Below are 10,178 nucleotides of genomic sequence, written 5' to 3' on the forward strand. Positions count from 1 at the left end.
ACACAGAGGTGATGTTCTGCAATCATCCAAAATCCAATTAAAATCCCCACAAAGGGAAGCAGGGGGCGATCATAACTTCAGGGTCAGGCTACAGAACCACGTCATCCCACAGCTCTCAGCGACCCGTGTGACGAGACCCGTGTGAAGTGAGCAGTTCTCGTGTGGTTGGTTCCTTTAAACAAGAAGACAAATCACCTGGAAGAGGCTTAAAAGATCAGCAGCTCAGTGGGTCAGTGGTGAGCAGCTCAGTCTAAATAAAACCAGCTTCACCTCTCGACTCTCAGCTACACGCTGCCATCTACTCAGCTGCAGTGCTGGGCAAGTTACTTCTGAAATGTAATAGAGTTTCCATTTGAAAGTAAGACATTACTGAAGAGTAATACTGTCTGTGAGGAGTACCATGTAACTGATGACTCTTGTGTTGCTGTCAGCCCGGCAGTATTAACCAGGAGAGGGAGACCTCGTTCCTCAGCAGCTGATCCAGGCTCCAGTTCACTGCAGTTCACCACACGGCCAGCGGGGGCGACACTGCTCCTGACACGCTGTCACCTCCAGCGTCAACATCAGTTCATACAGAAGATGTGACATAAATTGATTTTTCAGTTTTTCGTTGCGTCTGTGTTTTGTTCCTTTGTGTTCAAGCTGCTCGTTATTTCATTTGTTTGACAGAAACATTTTTACTCTCCCACTACTTTTCCCACTTTCCCATTTTTAAGTTTACTCTTTTACATATCCATTTCTATACTCTTTTCTCTTTGTGCGAGATAATACATAAATGAATACATAAGTACATGAATTAATGAGGGAAATTAACACGAAGGTAAAAAAATACAGAAATCAATTAAAAGAGTTTATGTCACATGGATGTCTAAATTAAATGTAGGTGTATTTAATGGCGCATTTATTTATTTATTTTTAGTTATAGTTATATAATCCATTTTTTATTTTGGCAGTTTCAGTCCTCCATTCAAATGTATGGAGAGCTTATAAAATAGAAGCTGTAGCATTAATCTGTGGCTTTAATGTTCTTAACATTTTGGGACAAAATAAAAAATGAAACCAGCTGAAAAGTTGCAGTATGTCAGAAACAAAACATCTACTTGAAGAACAAAAAGTCAGGAAAGCTGTGGTGAAGCAGAAGAACTGTGATGCAAGCAATGCAAATATACAAGTAAATCCAAAAGTACTCGAGTAAACCCACAGTTCAGTTCTATCACTCATCTTCTCACTGATTGGCTGCAGTGGTGCCTGCATCATTAATGAGGGACGACGTGTTGCACTTTTTTGTTTTGTTGTTGCTGAAATTAGAGCTCAGTGACAGATGAAGGGATGAAGGACACTCTGGATTATTGATGAGGTTTGTTTTCATGCATGGCAGCTGAGAGGACGGATGTTTCTCAGTATTGATGGATTATCTGGAGTTTCCAAATTAAATGAAGAACCTGTGACTCAAAGTAACAGTTCACCCAACACTCATCCTCTCCTCCTCCTGATGATATAAAATCATCTGCTTCGAGGTAAAACAGAGTTGTGAGCTCATCAGATGGAGCTGTATAAAGCTGTGATGAAGGGATCAATGATCTACAGGAAGCAGCTGTGAACAAGTTGATTTCTGCTGACAGACATTTTAACATGGACTCTTCTGGGACTGAGTCGCTGGTGGAGCCTCTGGTGGCCGTCAGAGGAACTGCAGGTTTTGAGACTTGGGCCTGAAGTCAAAGAGCCGGAGGTCCAGACTCGGCACAAACCAGCTGATGCAGGTCAGATAACTGCAGAGATCCTGAGCTCTGATGCTGCTCCGCTTTCACAGAGAGGAAAACTGACTCTGGACCAGGCGAGAGTGAGAGATCAGCTTTCTGTGAGAGGGAGAGGATGGATGCAGTAAGGAAGTCAGTCAGAGGAGACAGAGCTGGTCAATAAGTGTGATCAGGACGGCCTCCCTGCTGCCAGTCAGCTCACACTCACATCACTGATACAGGACTTCTTCTGTCCCTTTAATGTCACTCTGCTGCCCTCTAGTGGTCGGAACAGTTCACTTCAGACTCCTGGTCCTGCTCCTCGTGCTTTTCCTCTTCTTCCTCCTCCTTCTCCTCTGGCTCTCCTAATCAGCCTTATTCTTCCTTCTACTTGAGCCATCACCTTCTTCTGCACTTCCTCTAGACTCTCCTTCTCCTCCTCCTCCTCCTCCTCCTCCTCCTGACTCTCCTCCTCCCTCTTCTTCTCTACGCCTCCTCGAGAGTGAGTGTCCCTCCTGGACCAGACTATTTATAGAAACAGGGCAAGTGAGTGACAAAGATAGCCCAGGAAATGGGTCTGTGTAATCCCTGGGTCCTCACACACACACACGCACACACACACACACACACACGCACACACACACACACACACACACACACACACACACACACACACACACACACACACACACTCTCAGGTTTCACCTCATCAATATGTCTGCTCAGCGGCTCACAGTCCACCTGGTCCAGGTTGTAATCGACCTGCTTTGACTTCATCTGAACGACACGCTGAGACGCTCTAACCCAGATCCTCACATGGCTGATAACAAGTGGGTGAACACGAACATGAACATCAGAGTGCTGTTGACATGTTTCAGTCTGAACAAAGTGGATGACAGACAGCAGGACAGACAGCAGGACAGACAGGACCATGATTTAACTGTGTAGCAGTAAGAAGCTAATGTTAGGCTACAAACAGACGACATCACGGTCACATGACTGAAACGTCTCCACCACTAAGAGTCTTACTGCACAATTACTATCCAGGTTTCCTATAAACTGATCAGTGTCCAAGTTGTAAAGTCAGAGTTAGAACAGTGTGGAACTAAAGTGGCCTGTAAAGACGGACTAGTGAGTAGATGAGTCTCCGTGTTGCTGTGAGGACGTTTAATGTCCTCGACAACCTCTGTAAGTTTTGTTTTGTAAGTTAAAGGAGCTTTACTTAAAGGAACAATTCAACCAGCATTCCAACATTGTGCTGATCACAGTGTGTGTCTGTGGCAGTGTGTGGCCGGCTGCTCTGCCTGCATGTGATCATCTACACAGCGTCACACAGACGTGACCGAGCATGTACGACACCAGACTGGTTCACTGAGGCCGAGCTCACGTTCACATGTTGTCTTCACTTCAGGCGACGGTGAGACAACGTTACAGACTGCAGGTTCATCAAAGAGAGTTTAAACCAAACTCAGAGTGATTTTCAATTCCTGGTTGATGTTTATAGTGTCTGAAAAGAAAACGAACAGTCTGCAGCCATGCTAGCAAACATTTGCAACCTCCTGACTCCTTCCATTCTAAAATGAGCTACAGGCTCCAACTGTCCTACAGCAAGCTTTATTTTGAAAGTCTTACTGGACGCTGAATATGACATATTATTGCTACCTGAGTCTACAGGTGTAGGCGGAGCGTCGTAGTTTGGAGACCAGAGCTCAGCTGCTGTATCTGACCTGTTGGGGTGGAACGCTGCCAACACCATGCTGCAGGCGTCCATCCACCAGGGATACACACTCAGAAATATCAACTTCCGCCTGCAGTCGATGGCAGCTTTGGTTCAGCAGGTATTTAATTGTCAGCTCATTTTTAAATGTTAAAATCAGAGCAGCAGCATGAGAGCAGAGCAGCAGTGACTGACAGTCTGAGCACTGACTCACAGCCAGCCGTCCGTCTGTCGGCTCTAATCAGGTTAGAGAGGGAAGCGTCCACTCATCATCCTGACTGTGACTCTGACAGACCCATAATTAGTAATCTGTCCAATCAATCGTATCATCTTACAACAGAGGCGGCATCCCTGCAGGATCACACTGTGTTTCAGGCTGGTCCAGGATCAGTTTGCAGGGAGCTGCTGCTGCCGGTCTGTGAGCCTCCAGACCAGGAAGCATCTCCTGTGTTTGTGACGTCAGCCTGATGAAGTGTTTGGCCCCAAGGCACAAATGTAAAAGATACTGATACAAGATACAAGAACTGATCTGATGTATTGACCACAAACTGTTTATCAAAAATCAGATTCTGATCATTTCTACCAAGAAACTGGCATAAACTAATTCATAAAATGTGACAGAAATCAATGTTTCTGCTTTAATTTACATCTGTATTGAAGAGGAAGACAAGGAGGAGGAGGAGGAGGAGGAGGAGGAGGAGGAGGAGGAGGAAGAAGAGGAGGAGGAGGAAGAGGAGGAAGAAGAGGATGAGGAGGGGGAGGAGGGTGGGGGGGGGGAGCTGTGTCTTTGGAGATCTGCAGATTGAATCTTCTCCTCTGGAGTGAAATATTCCCTTCAGACTCTAAAAATGACCGCTTTTAATTAATTGCTCTGCCAATCCATTAATAGCAGCTATAATTAGAGGACCATGGGAGATCACTGGGAGATTAAACTAACCACCTGACTGAACCTGAATCTGCACTTGTTACCTCTGTATTCACAGCGGAGCGTATTTCAGATCTGACACAGCGTCACAGCTGCTCAGTGAGGCTGCATGAGAGGATCTGTGGCTGACGAGTATAAGATCCGTTATTACTAACAGACAAATAAAGAACATTATAACTGACAGAATATATCACAGCCAAAACCAGCCAAACATGTCAAATCACAGTCAAACTATGTAACCTGGCTGCCTCCTCCGTCAGGAGGTGGAGGGGGCGGAGGCACAGATGCATAGCCAAAGACCACTGTTCAGGACCACGTTTCAACATGCGACATGTTCCAGCCGTGTTTGTGGCGTCACAGTGATGTCATGAGATTAAAACTGTAAACAACTTAAAGAAACGTGTCTGCAGAGACGTCGCTGCAGCATTTATTCTGCAGCAGGATCGACTGTTATTACACTGTATGATTTCATATTATACTGTAAGATAAGATGGTATATTACCTTATAATACTATATCATATAATGTAGAATTACATCATCAGAACATAATGTGTTGTTGGGGAGGTTATTAAATGCTTAATAAAGTAAAAGGTTGAGTCTGTAAATGATCATCAGCTGATGACGACACACAGTTCAAATAAATAACGAACTGAAGTGAAGCACAATCTTCTAATGTAGCAGAGTAAAAGTATAAAGTAGCACTAAGTGGACAGACTCAAAGTACAAGTAACTAAAAGTGTACTTCAGTGTAGCACTGAGGTAAATGTACTCGGATACTTTCTCATTAACAGACAGCGAGCAGCACTGACTCACACACACACTGTGATGTTACTCACACAACAGGAAGTGAGTCTGCAGCTCAGCTCGACCTCCTGCTGGAAACACGAGCTCACTGAAAACTGAGTTCAATCTGGGAGACGACGGGAAGAATCCAGGAATCAACCGCCGTCAGTCACACAGGTACGGATCAAACCGCCGTCAGTCACACAGGTACGGATCAAACCGCCGTCAGTCACACAGGTACGGATCAAACCGCCGTCAGTCACACAGGTACGGATCAAACCGCCGTCAGTCACACGTGTATGGATCCGTCACTCAACACAGAAATACTTGTTTCAAATAAAGTCGGTGCAGGACGTCCTGGTTGCTATGGTGACAGGACGCCACCTGACGCCCTCTGTGAAACAAGAAGAACAACAGCACCAGACTCCATGAATGAATGTAGTGATTTTAAGAGTTGTTGAGTTGAAACAAACCATCGTGTTGTGAAACAGCTACATCAGATTCGAACTCATCGTGTCCTTGTTGAGCATTAAATCAGAACCTGAAGTTGTTTGTCTCCTTGTAAGAAGCGTCCGTCTGTACCAGCCTGTCTGCTTCTGTGTCTGAAGTCTTACCTTCAAAAACCAGTAAAACATCTCATCCTACAACAGCCACGTCTGCCTCTCATGTGGATGACCAATAAAGAAAACTGTATTTAAACTGAATACTGTGACACGAGTCCCCCGCTCACATTCAGGATCTATTCAAAATACACAACAAAGAAACTTCTGCATCACAATCTAATATCAGCTGTTCTGCTCTCATCTTCATCTGCTGTTAGATGAATTATCATCCGACAGAATCAGATCAATGACATGTGATGTTGCAGCAGGAAGCCCGACGGCAGTAATAAAAACAGATGTGACAGAGAAGCGAGTCTCTGCCCAGCGAGCAGCGCTTCATGTTCCAGCAGCTGCACGTCGTGACAAACACGTCACTGATTTCCTCAGTGGACCAAACGATCCGCTGATTGATTCACTTCTTTCTTTTGTCTTCAATCTAAATTTTACTTAAATCTGCTGACTGAGCAAACACAGTGGTGTGTTCCTGTGACATCATGTTCCTGTGACATCATGTTCCTGTGACATCATGTTCCTGTGACATCATGTTCCTGTGACATCATGTTCCTGTGACATCATGTTCCTGTGACATCATGTTCCTGTGACATCATGTTCCTGTGACATCATGTTCCTGTGACATCATGTTCCTGTGACATCATGTTCCTCTGACATCATGATCACTGCTGACGTGTTTACAGTCTAATTCTAATCAGTCTGAAGAACTTTGTTTTTATGACGGACACATTTTACACCAGGAGCAAAAACAAACTGTTAGAACTAAACTCAATCTCTTCTGGCTCATGAAACACCTTCAAAAAGGTCCAAACCCTCCTGGAGATGTCAGGTTGGACCGGCGCTGAGCGTTCTGATGGAGCCCGGCTCCTGCAGGCCCTTCAGTTGTCGCTGTGTCTGCAGCGGTGAAACTGGATCACGCTCACACATCTTCAGTACAAACCCTCACAGAGCTCAGACAGACGAGGCCGGCTGGAGCAAACACACACAGAGAGTCAGGACAATGTTTCAACATGTCTGGTGACAGATATCCAATAATAACAGTGCAAAATATTCTGTTAGATATAAAATAAGACAAAAAAAATCATCAGACATTCAGATTTGAGGCTGAAACCATCGAGTTTGTGTGAAAACTGATGTTGCTTTTATAACCTGGTGCTGCTTCACTTCACTGTTGTTTCTGAACGTGCGTCTCCATCAAGTCTTCTTTAGGTTTTGTTGATTCTGATCTCACAGTATATATTTGGTTCAGAGTGGCGATCCAGCTGTGTCTCAAGGTCAGACTGCTGCTGAGAACATCTGTACAGCCTCCATCATGTCACCACGGAAACATTTAAACCTTTAACCTTTTTTATCAGTTTCTGTCTGAGAAACATTAGAAAAGTGTGAAAACTGCCCATCACAACCTGCTCAAACACGACTCCATCAAACGTCAGACAAACACTGAAAACCTGCAAAGTCTCAAGATTCAGTTCAGTAATCAAGACAAAGAAACGTTTGAGCAGCTAGAAGGAAATTCACATGTGGGAAACTTCAGAGGCCGACACACAAAGACAGCAGAAGTATGAAGTGAGTTCTGCAACTGAAGCTTTATTTCACAAGCCGACGCCTTCAGATGCTGTTTTGTCCCACAAACAGTCCAGAACCCAAAAATACTGCATTTACAACCGTTACAGCTCAAATCTGATTCATCTGCGGGCTCCAGTGAGCCTGCAGCTGGAACCAAACAGTCCAACACAAATCCACGTAAAAACAGTCGACAACACAAAGATTCAAGACTGTGTCAGTAAAACAAAGACGTCTCCACATGTGACACCACCACACAGATACAAACTCAAACTGTGTGAGCTCCGGCCTCCAGCAGGGAAACTCACCTCCTCCACAGAAACTACATGAAAGCTTCAAACATGTCGTCTAATGTGGCCAGCGTGTCATCACACCACCTCCTTCAAGGAAACAGTCAGTGAACAACTTCTTTCTCAAGTTATCACACCAAAACATTCATGATTTATTGTGCACAGGAGCTGATCCACTGAGCTCATCCTGCTCTTCAGTGACTTCACGTCCTGTTTCCAGACGTTAAGTTAACAGACCACATCTCACAGAACTTTCAGTTAAAAATGTGCCACCTAGCGCATCACTTCCTGTGCAACAACCTGTGAAGTGCTGCTTTAAAGCTGTTAGAAGGTTAAAAACACATCCTGTCTGAACTCTCAGTGTGAGGAGGAGGAGGAGGAGGGGGAGGAGGAGGAGGAGACCAGCTGCAGAGCTGAGGAAGGACACTCACCTCCTGCAGAAGATCTTCAGGCCGGTGAAGGTCCTGCTGGTGTGGGGGCAGCGGGGGGCCGGGGCCACGGAGGGCAGCTCGGTGTTGGAGGCTGAGGAGGTGGAGGTGGAGGAGGAAGAGGAGGAGGCTGCAGAGGTGGAGGTGAAGAGCGCCTCTCCTCCATCCTGCAGCGGAGCAGGCTGCTCCTCCTCAGGCTGCTGATCCATGGCTCTGCCTCTCTCACAAACACAGCTGGTCTGAGGTCAGCGCAGAGCTCACACGGTCTGAGCAGCAGGCTGCCATGCTGACAGCAGACACAGGAAGTGCAGCTTCAGGTCTTCCGTGTGTCTCTGCTCAGCTTCAGTTCACTCCAGGAAGCACTCAAACACAGTCAAGTCTTGTGTGCCACAGCCCAGAGAAGGAAGGAGAGGCAGGGTGGAGGTGGAGGTGGAGGTGGAGGTGGAGGGGAGGATTTGTTTCTCTCTCTAAACTGACTTCCTGACTTCCTTCCTTCTCCTAACACTCCCAGCCTGAGGAAGCTTCGCTCCTGCTCATGCTGTCTGAACACAGCTCCTCTGTCAGCACACGCTCACCAGCAAATCCAGGAAGTTTGACTCTGTGACAGAAAACACAAAGAGAAGTGAGCAGAAGGAGCTGCACCGCTCCTCCTGCTGCTCCTCGCCCTCCTGCTCCTCCTCCTCCTCCTGTCTGTCGACCTGTTGCTTCTTGTTGTTGCTGTTTCTCTGCTGGAGTCGTGAGTCTCTGCTCTCTTCTCTCTGTCCTCTTTACTTTTATCTCAGCTCTGTGGCTCTCCCTCTCTTTTTCCTATGTCCCGCCCACTCCCGGCTCTCCCTGCTCTGATTGGCCGAGGGGGCGAGGTGAGTGCTTTGCCACCTGCTGGAGCTTCTGAGTCTGTGCAGCTGCTGAGAAAAAGAGAGGAAATGAACTAATTTTCTCCTGTGTGGAGCTGCAGGAGCGTTCAGAGGAACAAGGAGCCAACAGGGCGTCAGTCTTCTCTTCTTCAGCTGCCAGAAGACGAATGTGTCGAGCTTTGTGACGCTGACAAGAACAAACTGAACATTCAGTGTTTCTCACGGTGGGAACTGCAGCCTGCCTCTCACTTGGATCACATTCCTGAAGCACTACTCTGCAATGTGCTCCCCTCCCACATAGGTTTTACATAAAGATGGTGAGGCAGCCCACACCGAGAGAGACCGAGTGTTTGTACTGCAGTAAAGCAGAGGTCGCACGGCCGCAGCGAGGCCCACGCAGGCCCTTCAACACGTGCACGTGGAGGCTTCATCCCCTGAGTTCCTGCTCTGAGGTGGAACTGAAGGATGAGCCCGGGTTATTTTTGACAGCCAATTAAAACGGAGGTGCAGCGGCCAAGAGGACGAGCTCAGATTGAGTCCTTTCCCTAAAAAAGATCCACACAGACACAGTGTTTTAAGACAAATAACCTGCTTTAAGTCGCCGTTTGTTTCTGCGAGCGTTTACACAGAAAACTGTCAGTTTTCTTAGAAATGAATAAACTGCTGAAGAAACGGAAGAAAAATAAAAAGAATCTCTGAATCTGTTGATGTCATTTCATCTGCCTGAAAGTCCAACGAAGGAACACACACAGACACACACACTCACGCACACACACACAAATTCACACACACACTAACAAACAGACACACAGATGCTAGTGTTGCTAATGCTAACATGCTAACACACTTAACCTCTAACCATGGGCATGTTGTGATTTCCTTTTGATCTAGTTAGCATGCTGAAGTTAGCATTTAGTTAGCATTTAGCTCAACGCCTCACAGAGCTGCTAACATGACTGTGGACTTTGTCCTCTACTGGATTTGGGCGATTTTAGATTTTGATTATATGAAGAATTTAAAATCGATTTCTCCACCTTCAGATGACCACATTGATGTTTCAGCAGCAGCATCTCACCTGCAGCAGCTCACCTGCAGCGGCTCACCTGCAGCGGCTCACCTGTAGCATCTCACCTGTAGCGGCTCACCCGTAGCATCTCACCTGTAGCGGCTCACCTGTAGCATCTCACCTGTAGCGGCTCACCTGTAGCATCTCACCTGTAGCGGCTCACCTGTAGCATCTCACCCGCAGCGGCTCATCCACAGCATC

At 46.4% G+C, this 10,178-nt stretch overlaps 1 protein-coding gene and 1 long non-coding RNA gene across 2 annotated transcripts in view; one reads left to right on the forward strand and one right to left on the reverse strand.

Moving 5' to 3' along the window:
• Nucleotides 1–8,198, reverse strand: part of dgkzb (diacylglycerol kinase, zeta b) — a 35,958-nt gene extending 27,760 nt beyond the window's left edge. Inside the window, exon 1 of the mRNA XM_037107098.1 lies at nucleotides 8,061–8,198. The gene's annotated coding sequence lies outside the window, so the exon portion shown is untranslated. The remainder of the gene's footprint in view (nucleotides 1–8,060) is intronic.
• A 795-nt stretch (nucleotides 8,199–8,993) lies between these two features.
• LOC119024363 lies at nucleotides 8,994–9,714 on the forward strand. Its single transcript, XR_005076453.1, has 2 exons — nucleotides 8,994–9,135; nucleotides 9,213–9,714. It is a non-coding gene; the product is annotated as an uncharacterized LOC119024363 (long non-coding RNA).
• Nucleotides 9,715–10,178: the final 464 nt, after the last annotated feature.

Source organism: Acanthopagrus latus, chromosome 8 (genome assembly GCF_904848185.1).
Source record: "Acanthopagrus latus isolate v.2019 chromosome 8, fAcaLat1.1, whole genome shotgun sequence".
NCBI classification, from domain to species: domain Eukaryota; kingdom Metazoa; phylum Chordata; class Actinopteri; order Spariformes; family Sparidae; genus Acanthopagrus; species Acanthopagrus latus.